Consider the following 14,506-nt stretch of genomic DNA (forward strand, 5'->3'; position numbering starts at 1 on the left):
CGGGGCACGAGGCAAAATAGCTCCTTCCACAGTCCGAAGTGAGCTTCAACACGCAAGAACAGCTCGCAGAGGGCTACAAAGCCCGCGATATGCAATATTGAGGCAGGCGTGAGATGGTGTAGCTGGAGGCCGTAAAACTCCAGCAGCCCCCAGAGAAATGGGTGGATTGGAAATCCGAGCCCCCTTATTAAGTAAGGGACAAGGCACACCCGCTCTCCTTTGGATGGATTAGGGGCATTCTCTGCTTGCTCTCCGCCGTTGTAGACGGCAAGACCGGCTCGAACCGGGACCATATAGGCCGGGGGGAAATCCCTTGGTCTGGAGCTTCACTAGCTCACTATGTGGGGTGGAACATCTCTCCCAATGTCCAGGCTTAGGGCTGGAAGGGGGAGGGGAGGAGTTGCGACGGCTGGCCATGGTGGAATGGACCTTTGTCGGATGCGCTCTGATGAACACTCGCGGAGGGGAGAAGGTGTGGATTGGATCTAAATCTTCGTCCCCTTAAAATAGGGAAGCTCATTTACGCGGCTAGGGGTGTGAATGTAAAAACACTCAGACTTTTCATATTCATTTGACACGTGGGAAGCGGCCATTATTGGGCGTAGAAGCCAAGGAGCGCAACATCTGCAAGAAACCGGACTTTACTCAAACAGGTACACGGAATTTGGAGGAGAACCCGCCTTGCAATGCCAAAGACAATCTGCGCGCCAGACTCATCGTCATTGAAGCCTGGTTCGGGTGCTACTGAGGGAGTCCTGGATTAGGGGGTGTTCGGATAGCCTGACTATACCTTCAGCCGGACTCCTGGACTATGAAGATACAAGATTGAAGACTCCATCCCGTGTCCGGAAGGGACTTTCCTTGGTGTGGAAGGCAAGCTTGGCGATACGGATATGAAGATCTCCTACCATTGTGACTGACTTTGTGTAACCCTAACCCTATCCGGTGTCTATATAAACCGGAGGGTTTTAGTCCGTAGGACAACATACACATCAACAATCATACCATAGGCTAGCTTCTAGGGTTTAGACTCCTCGATCTCGTGGTAGATCTACTCTTGTACTACCCATATCATCAATATTAATCAAGCAGGACGTAGGGTTTTACCTCCATCGAGAGGGCCCGAACCTGGGTAAAACTTCGTGTCCCTTGTCTCCTGTTACCATCCGGCCTAGACGCACAGTTCGGGACCCCCTACCCGAGATCCGCCGGTTTTGACACCGACAACGGGATTCTCATCAATACGAACAAAGGGACAAGGATTCCGATTTTTCACCCACGCCTTCTTCTTCCCCTGCCCATCCATCTTCGCGCACTCGAGCTCCGGCGCCCAAGTTCTCATTTTCTCTGCAAAGCCATTCCAAACATGTCCGGAGCGGGAGGCAAGTGGATGGTCTCCTCCGTTACAGAGCAGAACATTACGAAGCTACGGGAAGCCGGATACGTGGCCGCAGACATCGAGCACCGGCTCCCTGACGTGGGGCAGATCATTCCTACTCCAGAACCCCATGAGAGGGTGGTATTCCTCACCCACTTTGTCCGCGGACTGGGATTTCCCCTCCACCCATTTGTCCGTGGGCTCATGTTCTACTACGGGCTGGACTTCCATGATCTGGCCCCCAATTTCATCCTCAACATCTCGGCGTTTATCGTCGTGTGCGAGGCCTTCCTCCACATCAAGCCCCACTTCGGCCTGTGGCTGAAGACCTTCAACATGAAACCGAAGGTAGTGGTAGGCCAGCAAGCGGAGTGCAGAGGCGCCATGGTGGGCAAAATGGACAACGTCACCTGGCTCAAAGGCTCCTATGTGGAGACCGTGAGGGGGTGGCAATCGGGGTGGTTCTACATCACCGAGCCGCCGACACCAACTGGGTGGTGGCCTGCGAATTTCGATCCGGCATCCCCATGCGGCTCACCTCCTGGAAAGAGAAGGGTCTATCCTGGGGTTCATCGGTAGAGCTGACCGGACTCCAGAACTGTGTTAAAAATATGATAAGCAAGAAAATCAAGCTTGTCAACATGGTCCAGGTCATGCTCTTCCGCCGGATCCTTCCGTGTCAAAGACGGGCATTCAATATGTGGGAGTTCGACCCGGCCAAGCACCAGACGCTGCGAGAGCTTTTTGACACGACACACAAAGACGTTTGGAAGGTGTTGTTCAAGGCCGCCGAGGTACCTCCTCCCCTTACCGAGGATCGCGGACTCAGCGCAAAGCGCCCCGCCAATCCGGTAAGCTCTTTATATCTCATAAGATATTCATTTCCCAAGTATAATCATGCAAGGGATCTGAGCCTCCACACCATTTTAACAGGACTGGGTAGCGACAGCGGAGCGGATCGATTGTCCGGTCCCATTGCCCGAAGATCCAGCAAGGGCTCTCTTAACGGAGATGCTTGTTCCGGCGCCCTATGAGGCGCCGGAGAAGAAGACCAAGAAGAATGCCGCGGGGACTAGGAAAGGTCTCCGGCGTAAGGTTATATCGGACTCATCGTCCGAAAAAACCGAGGCGCACTCCTCCTACAAAAACGAGGAGGATGAAGAGGAAAGTTCTCTCCTCCCAACTAGGGAGGACAAGAAAAGGAAGGCCGCCCCATCTGGGGAGGCCAAAGGGTCCAAGAAGGGAAGGACCCTCCTTCCGGACCACTCCACAATAGCCGCTTACAACGACGAGGAGTGGTTGCCCAGGGACAAGCCCCTGGCGAAGTCGTAAGTATCCGGATACTATAATAGTTCTGGTATGTTTTGTTTTATTGCTTCTTATCATGTCAAACATGATCATGCCGTCCATCCAAAGCCCATATCGACGTATCTTCTTCGGATGAGTCTTTGGGCGAGTCGGCGATGAACAGCGATTCACTCCCGACAGCCACCTCCCCCCGGCCCACGGATGACATCGAGGTGTTGTCTCAAAGGGCATCGGACCGAGGCGACATCCCAGATGCCGGGAGCATGGGGGGTAAGACTCCCGTGGGTTCTAATGATGGGGACAGCAGCAAGTTTGACCCCCAGCCGGATACTGCGCCGGACCCTTCAGTGGTTCCGGATTCTGTGAGGTGACCCCTCGCTAAGGGGGGCGAGCCGGCTGTGCCGATGGCCTTTGTGCATCCAGAGGCATCGGACAACTTGCTAGAAGCGCTTTGCAGCGCATCTATTAACGAAGAGCACCGCACTATCATGAGTGCGGTGGTCGAGAAGGTTCGGTCCTCCAAAAGCGGATTGACCGAAGCCTGTGCCAGCCTCCTAATAGGCTTCGAGGTAAGTAATCGAATTATGAGAAAATATCACAGCATAGACAGTATCCCCTGATGCTCTGCTTGGTGTTCGCAAAGAAAGGCCGAACAGAGGATCAAATAACAATCACAGGAGTCTAATCAGAATATGTCTATGTGAATAAGCATGTTTCGCTGCTGGCCGCTGCCGCTCGTACTGCGGAGGTCTCCGGATTGAAGCGGGACCTTGAGCGGTCCGAGGAAGAGCTCAGCCTTATCAAGAGGCAGCTCGAAGAGAACAAAGGTAAGTGATACCCCGTCTGTATATTGATAAAGAAAGAAGTGGTTATTATATCATAGGATCATCATGAATTTTGCTAGCGGCCACAACCGAAGTGGCGGCCCTGAAGAAGGCGCTGTCTGAGGCCGAAGATAGAGCGGCCTAGGAGCGCATCGAGCGCGAGAAGCAAGAGGCCCGAGTCGGCGAGGTTCAACAAGAGCTCCAGGATTTCATCAGGAAATACGAGTCCTTGGAGCATGACTCTAAGACGCAGGGGTCCGAGCTTGCGAAGGCCCTCGAGAACGCACAAAATGCGAAGGCCGAAGTTCAAAAGGCCCTCCAGGAGATTCAGGCGGTCAAAAAGATAGCTGCGGGTAAGGCATTCATTATGCAAAGCAAGCATGTGAAGGAAACTTTCCTTTTACTTACCCGAATTCAGAGCTCTCCAAGAGCGTTCGCAGATCTACCCAACAGCGTATCAGATGTCGCAGAGTTCTACCGGGCCGAGGAAGGGAGCTCGATGGAAAAGTTGTTCTGGTCTCAATATACTGGGACCGAACATCCGGTGCCACTACTAGGAAAAGGGCTATAGATAGGATTGACACTAATGGCGCACCAGGATGCGCCATTAGTGTGGAAGACACTAATGGCGCACCAGAAAACAGGTGCGCTACTAGTGATAAATTTTTATTTTTTTGACATACATACTAATGGCGCATCCTATGTTTGGTGCGCCATTACTAGTTCTAACTAGTAATGGCGCACCAGACAAGGAGTGCGCCAGTACTGAATTTTTTTATTCTTTTTTTTGCAAAACTACTAATGGCGCACCGCCTCACCGTGTGCCATTAGTAGTTTAAACTACTAATGGCGCACCCTGTAAAAGTGCGTCATTAGTATATATATATATTTTACTTTTCTGCAAAACTACTAATGGCGCACCACCTGCAGGTGCGCCATTAGTAACCAGGGTTACTAATGGCGCATGTGCAGGTGGTGCGCCATTAGTAACCTGGGACCCCAACAAGATATTTTGGACATCCCCACACCTACCCACTCACTTTCCCCACTTCATTCCCTCCACCTCCTTCTCCAAGCTTTCGGCTGCCTCCTCCTCCTCACCTCATTTCCACCATAGATTCATCAAAATTAAGTGGTGAAATTACCTTTTTTTGATAGGTAAGTAAGGGGAAAGCTATCTGCATGATGTAGATCTACTTTTTTTCTCCCTAGCTCGCTCCAACAACGTGCACATGCACTTTTTGTGGCCTAGCTAGATCTATGTATGTTTGTGGTGTTGCATGTGTTTGTGGTGTTGCATATATGTTTGTGTTTGCAGGTACCGGTATTTGAAATGCGATAGTTGCCAATATTTTGCCGGAATGTTGATTCATTTCCGTACCGGCGAGAATTTTGGCACTATGCATTCTTTTTGGTCCTATTTTTAGGGAAGGTCATGCCAAATTTTTCTTGGTTCTAAAATATCGTTTTGCTCTACCCCGCAGGCGACCATGGTCCGCACGATGACTGAAGGAATCGTGAATAGGTTTTTGAGCTCCGCGAAGGCCGAGATGCTTCAAAAGAACGAGACGGAGATAAGATGTCCGTGTTGAAGATGCAAGCTGAAGAGCCTTATTGCGGACCCGGATTCCGGGCAGGTGCGGGACCACCTGCTCTTGCGTGGTTTCATGGATGGCTATCGGTGGCAAGGTGATGAGAAGATGACTATGAAGTCGTCCATGGGGGCCGGACAAGAAATGAGGAAGGGCAACAAGACAAGTACCACCGCGGCGAGGGCGGGCGAGAAGACGAAGAATCTCCAGGACATGATCACGACGGTGATGCTGTACATAGTCATCATGTAGAAGATGTCGTACATGATGATGAGGAAGAGCAAGACGAAGGGCATGATCATGAAGACGAAGATGCCGGAGCAGACGACGATGGAGGCTGGGTGCAGGACCCTCATATTCAAGAGCTGCTTCTCAAGCAGACGGATAACGCAAGAGCTGCCGCCAGAGAGAAAGCCAAGCTGGATCAACTGGAGATAGGCGCGGTTACTCCATTGTATGAAGGATGCAGGCCCGAGGATACCCGCCTGAAAGTAACGCTCATGGCTCTGGAGATGAAGGTAAAACACAAAATGACCGACGCATGCTTCGACGAGAACATGTCATTCTGGCACGAACGTCTTCCCAAGGGGAACAAGTGCCCGACTAGTTTCGAGTAGGCGAAGAAAATCGTGTGTCCTCTGGATTTACCGCACGTGAAATACCATGTGTGCATGAACAATTGCATCATTTATCAGGACGAGCACGCAGAGTCTACCATATGTCCGGTGTGCTGCTGAAGGTATGGAAAACGAGGTCTGTTTTCTGGGACTTGCCGTACTAGAAGATCCACCGTGTGCCTCACAGCCTTGATGCCATGCATGTCACGAAGAACATGTGCGAGAGTCTGCTTGGTACCCTGCTCAACATGCCAGAGAGGACCAAAGATGGGCCGAAAGCAAGGGTAGACTTGAAATCAATGGGCATCAGGCAGGAGCTTCACGCTAATGATGATGATGATGATGATGATGATGAGGCGAAGCAGGACACAGAAACTCGTCGCAAAGGCAAAAAGGCCAAGAAGACCGGAAGTGACTACCCTCCCGCGTGCTTCACTCTAAGTCAGGAGGAGATCGAGCAGTTTTTCACCTGCCTCGTAGGAGTAAAACTTCCTTACGGTTACGCGGGGAAGATAAGCAGATACCTAGACCCAGCGAAGCAGAAGTTCAGCGGGATGAAGTCTCACGACTGTCACGTGCTGATGACGCAGATACTTCCAGTTGCAATCCGTGGGATCATGGACGCGCACGTCCGTGAAACGCTATTTGGGCTATGCAACTTTTTCAACGTCATCTCTCGGAAGTCGATTGGCGTGAGGCAACTCAGAAGGCTACAGGAAGAGATCATGGTGATGCTATGCGAGCTTGAGATGTACTTCCCGCCCGCATTCTTCAACGTTATGGTGCATCTGCTGGTCCATATCGTGGAGGATATCATCCAACTCGGGCCGACGTTCCTACACAGCATGATGCCGTTCGAAAGGATGAATGGTGTCATCAAAGGATACGTTCGCAACATGTCACGTCCAGAGGGAAGTATAGCCAGGGGCTTTCTGACCGAAGAGTGCATCTCCTACTGCACGAATTATCTAGGCATCGAGAACCCTGTTGGTCTGCCCGTCAACAGGCACCTTGGCAGGCTCGCTGGATGGGGTCACCGTGAGGGTCGCCGCGAAATGCATGTCGACTTCGAGGGTCGACTCGCCGACTTTGAAAGAGCAAACCTAGTCGCACTACAACACATAGACGTGGTCGATCCTTGGGTGATAGAGCACAAAACCTTTATTGAGAAGACGTACAATGACCGAGGCCAACAGAGGACGGACGGAGATATAATCAAAGAGCACAACTCATGTTTCATGCGTTGGTTCAAGCAGAAGCTTCTGTCGTACCCTTTACATGAGGATTATTCCGCGGAAGAACAACTCATATTCGCCTTGTCACAGGGCGCCGAGCACAACCTTATGACCTATGAGGCGTACGATATCAACGGCTACACATTCTACACCGAGAACAAGGACGTGAAGAGCGATGGTTATCAGAACTCCGGGGTAACGATGGAATCCTACACCGGTAACGACAAGGACAGATACTACGGAAGGATCGAGGAGATCTGGGAGCTGAGCTACGCTGGAGAGAAGGTCCCGATGTTCCGTGTCAGATGGGCCAAGAGCGTCCTAAAAGAAGATCGGTATTTCACCACCATGGTTATAACCGAAGCAAAATCCAAGACCGCGGGCGCAAACGTCACCGCGAAAAATGAGCCATGGGTACTGGCTTCCCAAGTGGACCAATGCTTCTTCATTACCGACCCGTCAAAGCCCAGTCGTGTTGTCGTGAGGAGAGGCAAAAGGAAGATCATCAGAATGGATGGAGTAGCCAATGAGCAAGACTTCGACAAGTACGGTGACCCGAAGATCGAACATGATGACGATGATGAAGTTGCAGCACACACCACAAGAAGAAGCAGGACCACCCTACCTAAAGGACGTCTGTTCCACAGAAGAACTCCATTTGCGAAAAAGAAGGGCAAGAAGATTGTGAACAGATAGCTAGCTAAGATCGAGTATTTAAATCGTAGTCTTCATTTCACGATTGTATTTCATGGGCACTTTTTGATATCATGAATATTTTTAAATTTTATGGGCACTTTTTGAATTCATGAGGACACTCGATCTCGATCCCCCTCCATCGCTGCCGACGAGCACCCGGCCCCCCGCACCCTCCCCCGCTCCACCGCCGCCAACGGGCACCCCCCGCTCCACCGCCGCCAACGGGCACCCCCCGCACCCTCCCCCGCTCCACCGCCGCCGTCAATGATATTTTCAAGTAACAAATTTGAATATATTTTTAAAAAAATTATTACTGTTTTTATAAAAAAATATTACTGTTATGATTTAAACAAGTTTGAACATATTTAAACACAAATAAATATCAAACAACATTTAAAATGCAAAAAAAATATTGCGGAGCATGGGAATCAAAACCAGGAGCTCCTGGTGTGTGTGCTGCATGCTGACCAGTCGGGCTAGTGGACGGGTTCTGATGCGGATTGGGTTAGGTGCAATATAACCTGTGCTCGAACTGTAATAAAAAAATTCTAATGGCACACCGCTGCGGGGTGCGCCATTGCTATCTAAAAAAAAGATTTCTAATGGCGCACCGCTGCGGTGTGCGCCATTGCTATCTAAAAAAAGATTTCTAATGGCGCACCGCTGCGGGGTGCGCCATTGCTATCTAAAAAATATATTTCTAATGGCGCACCGAGGTGTGGTGCGCCATTAGTAAGCTTCCCCCTAGCTATCTCCCTCTTCCTCGCCACATCCCCTTCGACCCTCTCTCCCTCGCCACCAGATCCCCATCGATCGATCGACCCACCCCCAACCCAACCCCAAAAGCGAGCGAGCGACCGCCTAGGGTTTCGACCGCCGCCGTCCGCCGCGCCTCATCCTCCCGTCCGTCGCCCTCGCCGCTCCGTCGCCCCGTCGCCCTCGCCGCTCCGCCCCAACCAAGGTGCTCCCTCCCTCTGCTTCTCCTCTCCCCGCCCACCCCAAGGTTGCTCTACAATTCTTCCCTTCCATCTGGTAGCTAGGTCTAGGTCTAGGTCTAGCTGCCACCCGACCCGACCCCAGTACGTAGTGGTGAAGGAAATGGGGTAGCTCGTGCTAGGGATTCTGTGATTATCTTCTGGTAGGGATTGTTTATTAGATGCAAATCTGTCAGTGCTCGTGCTAGGCATTTTATCCAATCAGCAATAAATCTTTTTTTGCGGGACCAATCAGCAATAAATCAATGGAGATGTGCCCTCAGTTTGCTGCCAGACATTTTCGTGTTTGGTGCACTGCACATTGTTTTAATTATCTTGAATAATCAACCAAATAGATGCCCTGCAAATACATTTTAGATTAGTGGTTTCATGTCTTGGTCTCATTGTTCTTTGTATGTCCCTATGAAATTGGACATGGCTTGCTGTGTTCTACTTACTACTGAATCAGATGTTATTCCAATTCAATCAATTAGGAATAGACATGTTCATATTTTTTCAGTTTAATATATTTGGTAGCAGTCACATAGTTATATGATTGAGCTATACGGCATTCGGGAGTGCTAATCTTCACATCCTAGAGGGATACTGAGGTTTTGTTCTCATAGTAAGGTTTGGAGTAGGACCGCGGGATTTTTTTTGAAATGGTTTAATTTTTTTCGAAACGGGGACTGCAGGATATTGATCGGTGATGAAACCAATCTTAATTAGTAACACGGGATCCAATTTACGCATTGTATTATTTTTTGAATTATTTCTTCATGCAATCAACCAGTAATCATGGAAACTAGAATTCTGGAGCTTAACTTATCCTGCTTTTGGTGTCATATGCTTTGATAATGGACTAACAAATTGGGCTCACTATCCTCCTGTTCATTCAGTAGCCAGATTTTAATTTAGTCTGACTGTATATAAAGAACCAGCTATGTATATCTCTGTTCCAGTAGTTATGACAAATGCTGCATGTAAAGAAGTGTTTAAAGTAAAGTGTCAAGATAATCCGGAAGGGAAACTTTCATCTTATTAGTGTATGTTTCAAAAAGAGTTGCAGTGCATTTTTGTGATCTTTGGGAACACATTTATTAAGTTGTTTTGATGGACATTAACATTTTTTATTGACAGTGGGTCATATATTGTATAAAAATATATTGAACTATTGACCAGAAACACTGAAGTCGGAGATTACAAGACTGCTTTTGTAGTTTCTAAAGAGATGAAATCTGCACATTTGTATGCTGTCCTGACTAGCTCGTTTCACTATGTTGGATTGGAAGGGTGGCTCAGATGCAAACTTTTTATTATTTAAGATTTCTTTTCTTTTAGGATTTATTTTCTTCTAGGACTAGGTTTTTATTATTTTTCTGTTGTGATTGTTTTTTGAGCTCTTTCTTTTTCATTTCCTACTATCCTTATCCTAATTATCTTAAATTGTTATGATGTGTGTAACAGGATTAGATCTTGGATTTGCTAGTGGACTTTGGGAGTTTCTTAGCCAGCTTGGTGACTCCATATTTTTCACTATTTCAGCAAGTCTTCTGTAAGCATTAAACTTTCAGCACTACATTTCTATCTTATGTGTACAAAAAATTGTATAGAAATATGCTGAATTTTCTGCTCTAATTGTTGCTCAAAGAAATTTAGCAAAAAAATGGGGTCCTGGGAGACGCCGCTGCTGCTTGAGGCCCTTGAGAGGCCTTTCGTGTCGTGATGATTTTGCAGGTACCCCGAGAGGCCCTTGAGTTTGCCGGAATGTCGATTAACTTCCGTTCCGGCAAATTCGGGTACTCCATATGTCCTATTTTCAGCAAAGGTCATGCTGAAATTTTCCATGAATTTTAGCATGACTTTGCTAAAAATCGGACATATGAGGTACTTGCTACTAATGCATGGGCCGGGGTATCTTAGTACTTAATTAAGTAGGATCAACTGCCCCTTTATTCTTGCTGCATTAAACCATAGGTGGCAATAGAGCCAAGTGATTAGGCCCAACTTAGAAATTCTCCTCAGCATCGATAAACCCTAGATGATAAACCCAACATAGGTGGCAATAGAGCCAACTGATTAGTGCCAAGTGATTAGGCCCAACCTAGGGTGCCTCGGCATCGATAAACCCTAAATGACGAAAACTTAGCATTTAGGGTATGCCTCGGCGTCGACAAACCCTAAATGATGAAACCTTGGCTTTTAGGGTGCCTTGGTGTCGATGAGAACCTAAATGATGTACGCTTAGGCTTTTAGGGTGCCTCGGCGTCGACAAACCCTAAATGATAAAAGCTTAGCTTTTAGGATGCCTCGGTGTCGACAAACCCTAAATGATGAGACCATGATCTTGCTCCTTGACAATAACCAACTTTTTGACCAAACTTTTTTCCTATTTAGAGCGAAACATGGCCCACAACGATGAGGCCGGCGGTTCGGGCGGCAAGCAATTCTGGGAGCTGTCCCAGGAGTTGGAGGAAGAACCTTACCGCTATGAGGATGCCGCGGAAGACACCGATCCTGACTACACAACCCCTAGTGGCGTCGGGGATGACACCACTGATGATGGCGCCACGGATGCCACCATTGATGATGGCGGCGCACGCACAGATGGCAGCCAACCGAAGAGGCAACGGAAGGACCGGCGCCCGAACGTGCTCAGCACCGTCAGGGAGGAATTTACTGAAGTGAACTCCGACGGACATCCGACGGCGCCCAAACACGTAGTCAAGGGGTACTCGATTCAGCTCGGGTGCATTCTCTGGAGCACCGCCTCGATCAATACCAAGAACCTAAGCCATAAGGACCGAGGGAATTTGGGCAGCCTCCTCTTCATGAAGCTGCACGAACGATACAAGTTCCCCGCTGAGTTTGCAAACACACGCCTCTCGGGTAATAAAGTGAATGGTGCCGCCCTCACGACGATGAGCACGGCCCTGTCTACTTGGAAAAGCACGGTGAAGGCAATGATTGACAAATGTGATAGTTATGAGAAGATCAAGGCGAAATATCCTTTGATGAGCGAAGATGACTACAAGGAGTTCAAGATCAAGTGCGAGAGCCCCGCAACCTCCGAATCAAGTAAGTGGGGGAAAGAAATGCGGCAGTTGAACATAGGGGTCCACCAACTCGGTCTCGGCGGTTACAGAGTGGCGGAGCCTGTATGGGACAAGGAGGACGCGGAGCGTGCCGAGCAAGGCCTACCGCCCTGCTTCGAGAAATACAGTGGCAAGCAGACCAGGAACTTTCTCAGGGCCCGGTACAAGGAGGACCCGGTAACAAAGGAGCTTACCACGGATCCGAAGACCAAGGAGCTTGAGCTTGTCCTGGTAAGGAATACACCCCCACGTAATTAGCTCCATATGGTTGCATTCTAATTAATCCCCAATATTTCTAAATGGTTCACGTTCCTTCCGCAGGACAAAGAAAGCAATAGCGCGGGGTCGTCTCAGAGCTCCCCTTTCGACACCCCTTTGAATAGGGCGTTGAACATAATGAAAAACAAGGATAAGCTCGGTAAGCCAACGTCAGTTGGTCGTGTGGCCGGCAAAGGCTTGTCCACAAAATGGTCGTCATACTATACCGCTGGTGGGCGAAAGGAGAAAAAGACCAGCTCAGAAAGCCAATCGCGCGAGGTTGAAGCACTCAAGGAGCAAGTGGTGCGGATTCCGGAGATGGTCCAAGAGCAAGTGCAACAACAACTGGGATCGACGCTCACCGGCATTATGCCTACCTTGATTCATGGGATAACGACGTGGATTGCGGGTGGCCAACAGGGGCCGCCCCCGATTCCCAGCTTCACGGCCAGCAACTCGCACAACGCGTAGGCGGCGCCATTGGTGTCTCCGGCGGCGGCGGTATTGGTGTCTCCGACGCCGGCATTGGAGCTTAATGCACCCGGGTGTACGCCGGCCGGCACCTCGCCAGCAAGCGGCCCCTCCATCAGTTGCACGCCCGCCGTTGGCGGTGCCTCGACATTAGCTGAGCTCCACGGCATCACGGTAACTAAGCCTCTCGGCCGAGGACTTCATCTCCTTGCCTTTGACTGGGCATCCCTGACGCCCTACATGTTTTCGCAGGGCGCCGCCGACGTTCCTTGCACTCTCCTGCACTTCGTGGGCGGCGAGTTGGTCGATGTCGCCAAGGGCAGAATCGTTCAACCGGGCAACCCCGTGTTCCACGGTAATCCGATGCCACCCACAATGTATAGGGTTGAAGTGGTTCGGGTGCTGTCAGGCTGCGACGAGCTGTTACCTCCGATTCGACCCGCTGGGGACGACGAAGAAGATGAGATGACCCTCAGCGCCTGCATAAGCTGGCCCCTGCTTTGGCCGAAGAGCCAGATTCGTTTGGGGGCGGGGGACACCACCCCACAGACAAGACCGCCAGTCATGCCGGCGCCAAGCCATGGCAAGAATGCCGCAATGCTACCGGACATGCCGGACATCCCTATGGCACAGGATCCGGACATGCATATGGCACAGGATCCGGACGACGACGACAACGACGATGGTACATTTACCAATGTCGATAAGTACTTTGCCGAACATGGGTACAGTGACGAGTTCTGCGGCCTCCTTCTCAAGAACCCAAACAAGACGACCACGATCTAGCTGGTACGGCGGAGAAACCCAATTGCAACAGCCGTCGTCTGGCGTTCAGTTCTCAGGAGATGCCTCCAGCTGCCGCCTTCACCGAGCCTCAGATAGCGGAGGTGCCAAATATTATCAGCCCCAACACGCTCAAGAAGGCGGTATGTGAGCAGAACTCGGCCCCATTACAACAGATCAAGAAGAAGGGCCGGAAACGGCCGACTAAAAAGGGCGCCGGTGCGAGCCAGCCGGCACCGAGTATGATCCATGCTCAGGATGGGCCACCTTCACCTAAGGATATCTCGAGGAGGGTGCATGTGGCGGGTAGGGCGATGCTACCAACAAATATGCTCAATGCTGCAACCAGTGCTATGCGGAGTCTGCACGACAGTGTTCTTTCTTTGGAGAAGCGGCATCTCAGAGAGAATGATGTGGCATACCCGGTTTTCGTGGCCAAGGTGCCAGAGGGCAAGGGCTTTGTGGATGGCGCCATCGGGGGTACGATCGTCCTGCGGTTTGATGACATCTTTGCTATGTTCAACCTTCATCCGCTGCACTAGACCTTCATTCGGCTGTTTTCGCTGAGTATGGAGATGTGGATCATTAGAGACAAGACCCCGGACATCGTGATCGTCGACCCCTTCTACATGCATGCCAATCTCTTGAGCAGCGCTGGGGACCGCCAAGTCGCGAGTTCACACCTCGAAGACGTCATTTTGGCAAACCCAGATAAGGATAACTTCCTTGTGGCTTACTTTCCCGAGTAAGTCATCCCTTAACCGCCCCATAACATATGATTTCTTAGATTTTGATCGTTCTTTTTTTTCGAACATTCCGTGTTCTGTGCAGTGACACACATTGCACACTCATCCTCTTAAGCCCGAAATATTCCATGGCCACGTATTTCGACCGAACCGTAACTCCAAGATAGACTACACAAATATCAAGAAAGTTCTTGATGATGTTCTCCCTGGCTACGCCAAATCTGGAGGCACCTTCATCAGGGCAGTTCGTAAGTACGGCAAGCACGTGTTCGCCCACAATACGACGTTCTGCTGCATCAAGCAGCCGCCTGGCGGTCAGAAGGATGCCTACTACGCCCTCCATCACATACGGGCGATCGTAAGGGACCATCATCACCTTCTGCTACCAAATAATCTCAAAGATTGGGCTGCGAGCTTGTCGGCAATCTAGGACGCGGACATCAGACAAGAATTCTTTCACATCCAGTCGGAGTTTGCGGACATCATCCATCAAGATGTCCTTCATACCTCGGGGCAGTTCTTCCTCAGA

Source organism: Triticum urartu, chromosome 7A, assembly GCF_056163025.1.
Source record: "Triticum urartu cultivar PI428250 chromosome 7A, HENAU_Tu73, whole genome shotgun sequence".
NCBI lineage: Eukaryota > Viridiplantae > Streptophyta > Magnoliopsida > Poales > Poaceae > Triticum > Triticum urartu.